Here is an 8758-nt window from a genome sequence, read left to right as displayed (position 1 = left end):
TTTTGAAAAAAAAAAAAAACACTTGGAACAAGAAGAAAGAACTTGGCTGGATTTTGCAGTCTTTCGAAAAAACTGTCAAAACTGGATGGCTTGGGTCAGTTTTCCCAGTTTTCAGTCTTAGGTGGTTCTAGGGACAATCAAATCAGAAAAGGGTTCTGGTTGTGTCAAACCTGGTTTTACCGTCTTTTTCTTTGGCATAAGTATGTTGCAATATAATGCTTTATCAAGTATTGGAAGATTTGAGTCTGAACTTATAACACCAACAATAGAAGGATAATCCTTTGATAGTCATGTCGGATCAATGATCTACTATTAAAACCCCATAGAGAGGTTATTGAATAATTGTCTGTTATTTAGCTTTTATCTAAACTATTCTTTAATATTGGGAAGCTCTGATTTTAGTTCATGATTAGGTTGTTCAGTCAATTCTTGCACAGTAATTAGAAAGCATTTCCGAAGAAGACCCACCCAAACCTCCACGGAGAAAGGACATGCGAAGAAAAGATGGGCCAAATCTTCAATGCCATTCTTGCAAAGACAATATAGAGGATAGAATACCTTGTTCTATGAGGAAGATCTGAGTGGGAAGGGAAGATGATAGTGCTCTCCAAGAAATGAAGCTATGTTGAGGGATTTTGCCTTTTAACCAAACAATGCTATACCAGGGAACCATTGGAGATTTGATTGGGAGAAAATCCCAAGCCAAGTAGGTAGAGAAAACCCCCAAGCTCGTCTCTGTCCAAATGACTGTGTCTCCGCTTCCACATATCCGAGTCCATAAAAATAGGAACTTTGAAGAATAACCATAGTCAACACTAATCTGCCTACAATGGAGACTAGAGAGGACCTTAGCCTTCCAAAATTGGAATCTTTTTGCGGAGGGTATAGGAATGCAATGTATCACCAAGATCCTAGAGGAAATCAACGGAAGCCAAGATACCGAACTGGGATAGAGCCAACCTGAATTCCCAAGATCCGAATGAGCATGTTTCTAGAGATGTTAGGCACACCTACTAGGAACATGGATGTCTTATGAGTTGATTCCAAGACCAAATAAGATCGTTGGAGATCATTGGAGAGAGGGGTGGCTGTGCCTGTGGGGGGTCGAGAGAGAGAGGAAAAGTTCTCCTTCACTCCCATTTTTCTTTTAGGGTTTGAAGATCAGGTGTTTCACTCCAATGGTCTCCCTATGATTTCATCCCTCTTCCATTCGATTTCTCTAGCGCCATCTATCGCCACTACTACTTGCACCACAAGATGTCTGACGCACCCCCTTGCCACAGAGAAGCCTGATCAAACGTTTTGTGCATGGGCATTATGCACACAATTGTTGGATTGGGGGATGAGGATCTATGGTGCACACATTTTGTTTTCTGGCAGCTGAGTTTCGTGCATTTTTTGCCCACAAAGATATTTTGGGAGTGATAGTAATGTGTGCAGAGGAGTCCTAATTGTGGTGCTTAACCTAACCGTCTATGAAGCTAGTCAAGAATCTTTTTTTTTTCTTTTGGTACAAGCTAATCAAGAATCAACATGGCAGAGTGGTGACCTTGAGGTTGACTACGTTGATAGTACTACTCAACATCTATCTCATTCATTGTCATTGAGACTTCCCAGAAGGATATTTCTAGAAGCAACAGGGACAGGATGTTGAACGCTAATCTTACATGCAACATGAACATATATTAAACCTCAAGCCTAATCCATATTAAGGTTCAAGAGTATGGAATCGGGTACATGATTAGTTTCTGTCGATTCCTATGTCAGCTGGATTGGAATCACCATAAAAGCGATTCAAATCGTAGAAATGTAATTTGGAAGTGCATTGATTTTCAGCTATTTTATTGAGAAAAATAAAGAAACAACGACTAAAAATGAAGATCAAGTGACTCCTCTCTAATTAATGGGCCACCCAACTAGTCATCCAACGGATGGGATGATTCAGACACATATCTCAATACATGGGCACACATTTCTAGTCCGTCTAGCCATCGGATGGCTAATTTGGCAGCTCAATAATTAGAGAGAATCTTTTTCCAACATGATTTCCTATTAATTCAAAATAATGATTAAAAATTTAACCCAAATAGGAACTGGATGCCATTAATTTCAATTCGAATCGAAAGATATGATTCACCTGATCCAACCTCGGGATGATTAAAATACCAAATTGAGGTATCTTGGAATCAGCCTGTAATAGGTCAAAATTGGGTGGACTAGCCTGAACTCAATCGTATTTGATATACATGGAATTGGGGTTAATAGGATTCTAAATCAAATTAGTATCGACTAAAAAGTGATGAGTTTATAATTTATATCTGATACGGGCCAGTGTGGTTCGATCAATATCAATATCAATATCAATATATGCGACCTCCAATCAGATTAAATGTGTTTTTCCAACAACTTTACCCTTCATCTATACCTTTTCAGCCATACGATATCAGCCAAAAATTGAGATTGATCAAGACTAATATCAATCCGATCCAATTCCTCCAACCAAGGTTCACACTGATATAAAGGAAGGCGAATCAACCTTCACGCCTGGAAGGGAAGATAGGCTTGGTTTGGCTGCTGATGTGGCCATGCCAAGCTAATGGGACTGCTTGGTTGGCTATGGGCTTGGCCTCGTAGATGGGCTGATCAATCTCTCAACTTGTGAAGGGGATTGGGCCTCCATCATTGACAGTGACCATATTTATCTCAAATTTCATGCTCTGCGACTCCAACGTCGGATTGGAGTACATATCGGTCATTTTTACCTTTACTTAGAAGGAAAAAGAAACATCTTTCTTTCACGGTTTTACTCCTGGAATGATAGTGATAATTGATGAATCAGGTATTAATATTAATCTCGACCGATATAGATAATATAAGCCTAATACGAAAGATTCAATACCAATACTTAGAACCATGCTTGTAATAGAGCTGGCTAATAGTTCCAACAGAGTTGAAACCTGAAAGGCTGATAAGCACCTCCGCTCACCCACCCACCTACCTTTTTTTCCTGATTACCTGCAGGTTTTGAATGGGTGGTGGACATTGTTGGTTCCATCTGGTGCATCTGATCGTGTCGTTTGGAGGTCCTCTGAAGACATTAATGTGCCTTTTTGCACCCATGCTAGACGCATTTCTAGATTCGATTCTTCTTTGCGCCTATCGTCCAAGTCTTGCCCATAACTATCTAGGTAAGTGCCACATAGTAAGGCAATGATCCAACAGTTTTTGGCACCTTATTCTTCGAGCATTTGTTAGCACCTCATTTTCTATGCCTTTCTCAAATCTTTGGATCATCGCCTCACCATGTGTCACTCGATTAGGTAACTATGGGCCGACCTAGGCGATGGACGCTAAGGAGAGGAGCCGGATCCCATATTTTTGATAGTGCCATCAGCTATAATGGTGGATTTTGAGGTTGTGTTTGGTAGCGTAGAATTGAAAAGAAAACAAAACAAAACAAAACAAAAATGGCACAAAATTTTTTTTTCAATGTCTCTTGCCGTTTGTTGCTTAACAAAGCACAGAAGAATCTTTGATTTTCAATTTGGAAATTCGCCTCGATTATGGTGAAATTGCTTCGGAATTGTTGTTATTTTCTATCTCCAATAGCAGATTTATGTCGTCTCCACGATGACGAGATAATTTGGTACGATTGAGAAAGGGGAGGGGGGGAGAGTGGCGGGGAGATAGATCGAACAAGGTAACTTCGTTGGAAATAACTGCGGTCACCTCTGATGTTGCCAACAGAATATGTACTTCACACTACATGGAACTCAGAAATAGTAGCGGTCAGCACCTTCTTATCAATCTTTGCAAACCGAAGAACTAATCAAAACTAACCAACCTTATTTCTTTTCTTTTGGCATCAAAAAAAAACAAATTGCACATTTTGTGTGCGGGAGGATTGGGAATTTTGGGGAGAAAGAAAGAGAGCAGAAGGGGCTGTGCGGTAGGAATGGGGCTTCGTGGGATAGTTGTGAAATTTTGGGAGAAACGGAAAAGAGAGGGAAGGCTAAAGAAACAGTAGAGGGGAGGGGAGGGGAGGGGGAGACTATTATTGTCGGTAGCTAGAACGACACCCCCCTTTCGGTTTTTGCAAAGAAGAGCGAAAAGAAAAAAACAGGATTATCAACATTGATCGCCATCTCCTATCTACAACATCACCATCGTGAAGCTTGAAGGGCTTTTGGTTTGTTGCGGAAATACGTCTCGTATTGATCGGCACGTATGGAATCGAAGCATGTAATTAAGAAAAACATGGAAAAGTAAAAGATGCAGAGACACATGATTGACGTGGTTCAGCACGGTTGCCTACATCCACGAGATAATATCACAAAACTCACTTCACTAACACAGAAAAAAATTACAATCCACACACCTCACCCACAACACTGTACATGGGAAAATCCCAAAAAAAAAAAAAATTCTCAAGTTCCAGGTTCACTCTACAAGTGATCCCATACCCAAACACAAGACACAAGAATACCTTTTTTGTTAACCAAAGGTGTCTGGGCCAGATGGAGAATCGAACATGAGACCGTGCACTTAATTCACACAATCCCCAGTTTGCCTTAACCATATGGACAACTCACAGGTGGGTACAAAATAAATAAGAAAATACACACATACTCACACAATGCGTACGATAGGGTTAGATCCCACGACCTCCTCCCTTAAGTGCCAGCACCACAAGCCGATGCCCCTCTCTTCTCTAAACTTCATTTCATCCTTTTCTCAATTCATACATTTAAATGCTTCACATTAATGTTATGAACCAACATTGAAGAGAGCTAAAGGAAAAACTAGGTGGGCGACTTGAGAAATCACTCTTAACAAAAACTACATGCTGGCCCATTGAGAAATCTATGCACGGCTTCTTCTTCTCTTTATTTATTTATTTATTTTTTTTTTTTTTTTTTTCGTGGAAGCATTTTTTTTTGGGGTAAACTTTACTCCCCTCCCCTAAATTATGGCAAAATATCAATTGGACCCACCATCTTTGCCAAAATATCACTCCCTTCCCCTACAAGAAAAAGATGCTATCTAATAGCCCCCAACCGTTAGTTCTAGCGGTTAGATAGAGTTAGTTTTCTTATAAACCCCAAAATACCCCCCATTTGTGTTTTACCTAAACTACCCCCCTCCTCTTTCTTTACCGCACTCACCTTCATCCTCTCAAAATCATGAATTACAGGAGTGGAGGCGTGGAGCCCTAAACTGGTTGAAGCCGATTAGAAATCGACTGATGAAGGAGAAGGAATCGACTGATGAAGAATCTCTCTATGATAATCATGATAAACCCTAAGTGTGCGATTGAAGCCGTTTGAAGGAGAAGGAGAAGGAGAAGGAAGTAGGAGAAGAATCGCCGAATCGCCCTTTGAAAATCGTGAGGAACCCTAAGTGCGATTGAAGCCGTTTGAAGGAGAAGGAGAAGGATCGCCGAATCGCCCTTTAAAATCGTGAGGAACCCTTAAATTTCTTGCGATTTGGTGCCCAACTCTTCAGGTAACACCCATTTGCTGAATTGTTGGCTTCTTATTTACTCCTTTTTTTTTTTTTTTTTTTGTGATTTTGGGAGGGGGGTCTTGAGCAATGATCTTGTGCGGGAGGAGTTTCCTTTCTTCAATCGACCAATTCTTGATTTTATGGTGATTTTAATTCATTAAGACTCGATTTTGATCCCATCCCCATGAAAAAATCCACCATTCTGTGTTTAATTGGGTGGGCAGTCTCTCTCTGATCTTAGAATATATATTTTTTTTGGATAGTTTTGGTTCTGTTTTGTTGATTGGTGGTTCAAGAGCTGGTAACGTTACTCTGGTTGAAGCCCTTTTCTTTCATGGTTTTGGTGAGTGAGGGGGTGTTAGTGAATTTGGTTCCTGGATTTTTTTTTTTTTTTTATGTGATTTAGATCCATTTTATATTGTGAAAGTCTGCAATTCCATGATTTTATGCTTTCTAATCTTCTATTTCGCATCTGGATGTTGATCAGGCAATTTTGATGAGTTTGAAAACAGAGGAAGGAGTTGTAGTTGTCGTATAATTCCTAAGCCCCAGCAGCAGACCAATCTTGACAGCCGCAGCAGACCAATCATTTGGAAGATTGAGGGTTATGATGTCTCTGGTTTGATCTCCATAAGCCAAATAACCAAAGAACCCAAACAACACATAGACGAGCGTTATCCCTAAGAAAGCTATCCCAAGCACCCATGGAAATCTCTTCCTTTCTCTCATAGACCTCTCCAAAGCCAATGTCATACCAACACCCTCAAAAAAAAACACAGCAACGCCCCCGGCGAATGGCGACGCTGCAAGGCTTGTAATCATTTTTCTTTCAGAAAATCCGTCGAACAGTTGGAGATCTTGCTTCATAACAACCGCCATTGCCAGTATATTACATATATCAGCGAAGATACTAAAATGGGCGAGAGCAGAGAGGGAACGAATCCAAGAGAGAGCAATTTCGATTGGGACAAGAAGGAATATAAACGAAGAGAAGCTGAGGTTGTGGGTTCTGAATAGATGACAAATTCTGACCTATGAAGATAAGCTACAGCACCTCCGAATTGCGAGACTACAATGAGGGATTCGGTGAAGTACCAACCTGATCTTCCGAATGCTTTGTAACCCAGATACCCATGTGTGAATTTCATCGCATTCATCACCAGATGATGATAAGGTAGAAGCTAATCTGCTCCTGCAATGAACTAGGAGAAGCATACAGTAATAAGTGGAGATGCCTGCGACGGTTACTCCTAGAGCTCCTGCGAGCCAACCTGCAACCTTGAAAGCATAAGCCTAAGGCACCTGTGCCGATGATGGCAACTATGATGTTTCCAAACGTTTGAGCCCACGAAGAGGTCCCTGCAGCAGAATTTCCAAGGAGAGGAACCTCTCCTGCTTCCTTCGCCATCACTGACAGAGACACAAGTTGAGAGCCGGCACTCCGACACAATAAGATAGTTAACTAAAGCCTAATAACTCATTATGGAGATCTTTCTCAATAGGAATCCATCCAATCAAGTCTGCTAATTAACACACATCCACTGATCTAAACTCTTACATGATGCTAGTTCAGACATGACGAAACCATTGCATTACTCCCACTTGAGATTCTCATGACCTGTGCATCCGTATGAGATTCTCATTAAAACGGTATAGTAATTGTATTAGGTATGAGTTGGTTCAGATAAGTAGGTTCTAGTTCACTCCCTACTTAGAAATGGTATCTGGGACCCAAGACGCACGTTTTCTTTTTATTGATCTTTTCCCTGCGTGGGCTGAGCTTTTAGGCATTTGTAGACTTGTAGCAATGGTTTGGAAGGCTAATCAATTGGGTTCTTTCTCATTAAAATCAGCTGGGGACCCTTTGATGGAGCTTTCTTCTTATTTAAGATGGCTTTCTGTCTGTATCAGGGGAACTAAGGTTAGATGGGCCCATGGTTTTAAGTATCTCTGATATCGATACGATACTTTTCGATTCGTATCTTAAATTTAGTCGACCGATACGATACATATTGATACGATACATGAAATTTTTAAAATCCTTTCATATCGATCTATGTCCTACAATACATACAGATATGTATCAATACACCACCAATACGCATCGATACGATACGATATGCCTCGATACGACTATGAAAATTATAAAATTGAGGTAAAATGTACGTTTCGGTATGTATTGGTACGTATCGGTGAATATCGGTATGTATCGATTGGTACGTATAGGTATATATTGGCACGTATCGATGAGTATCGATATATATCGGTACGTATCAATGAGCATCAATACGTATCGGTGAGTATCGGTATGTATCGATCGGTACGTATCAGTCATATAATGGCCAAGATGGGTAATTTTTCAGAAAAACACGATTTTTTGAAGGGTTTTTATTCCAAAGTTGCTGTCAGTCATATTTCTCTCTAACTAAAGTGGAAATCAAAGTTGGGAATAAGGATTTTACATTTATGGGACAACTACAAACCTTGAATTCTTAGTACGATACCCTCAATTTAGTGTTTATGCATAATACATGATATCAATAGCTTTTTTTAACAAACTCTTTATGCAAAAGTGTTTAAAAAAATGTTTCCTATCCATTTATGTGTGTATCTTTAACGTATTTTAGTGTATCTCCGATACGATACAATACTCTCCGATACGTATCTTAATTTTGGCCGATCAATACGACGACCGATACCGATACTTTAATCCTTGATGGAGTCTTTAATCACAATGTCACCATGCAACAAAGAGGTGGATACATCATAAATGGACCAATTTGGTTAGACATTCTCAGTTGCAAGGTGTTTAAACCTCGTACTAATAGAACTAATGAAGTCAAGGACTGTTCCTTATTGTGTAACCCACAGTCCAAAACTCAAACCAGAAATTTTTTCTTAAATCCAGAATATCAATTGCACCCGTTTAGCTCATAGCTCATCAGATGGTCAATGACAATTGGATCCAGAATCTTCGTTTTGTGTCCAAACAAATTGCTTTCTGACAGACATACAGCAAGAAGCACGGTATCAAATTAACTCAACTCAGCCTTATCCCAACTAAATGGGGTCGGCTACATGGATCTTTTATCTCCAGTTCTATTTAAGCCATACTTATTAATTGTTCTAATTTATGCATGTCTCACCACTTCTCCTAGAGTCGCTTCAGGCCTACCCCTGGCTCTTTTTAACTCCTTCAATCTGAATCAGCAAGAAGCACAGTATCACATCACCTGTTATCTGAATTAATGCA

General features: G+C 40.0%; 1 protein-coding gene and 1 long non-coding RNA gene across 2 annotated transcripts in view; both read left to right on the top strand.

Moving 5' to 3' along the window:
- LOC122059965 (ribonuclease P protein subunit p29) overlaps positions 1–8758 on the top strand; it is a 168011-nt gene that overhangs the window by 158556 nt on the left and 697 nt on the right. The gene's annotated exons all lie outside the window — the stretch shown is intronic.
- Positions 5150–7387, top strand: LOC122059966. Its single transcript, XR_006134182.1, has 2 exons — positions 5150–5505; positions 5993–7387. It is a non-coding gene; the product is annotated as an uncharacterized LOC122059966 (long non-coding RNA).

The sequence above is a fragment of the Macadamia integrifolia genome, chromosome 13 (assembly GCF_013358625.1).
Source record: "Macadamia integrifolia cultivar HAES 741 chromosome 13, SCU_Mint_v3, whole genome shotgun sequence".
Classification (NCBI taxonomy): Eukaryota; Viridiplantae; Streptophyta; class Magnoliopsida; order Proteales; family Proteaceae; genus Macadamia; species Macadamia integrifolia.
This window is presented reverse-complemented; position numbering and strand designations above follow the sequence as displayed.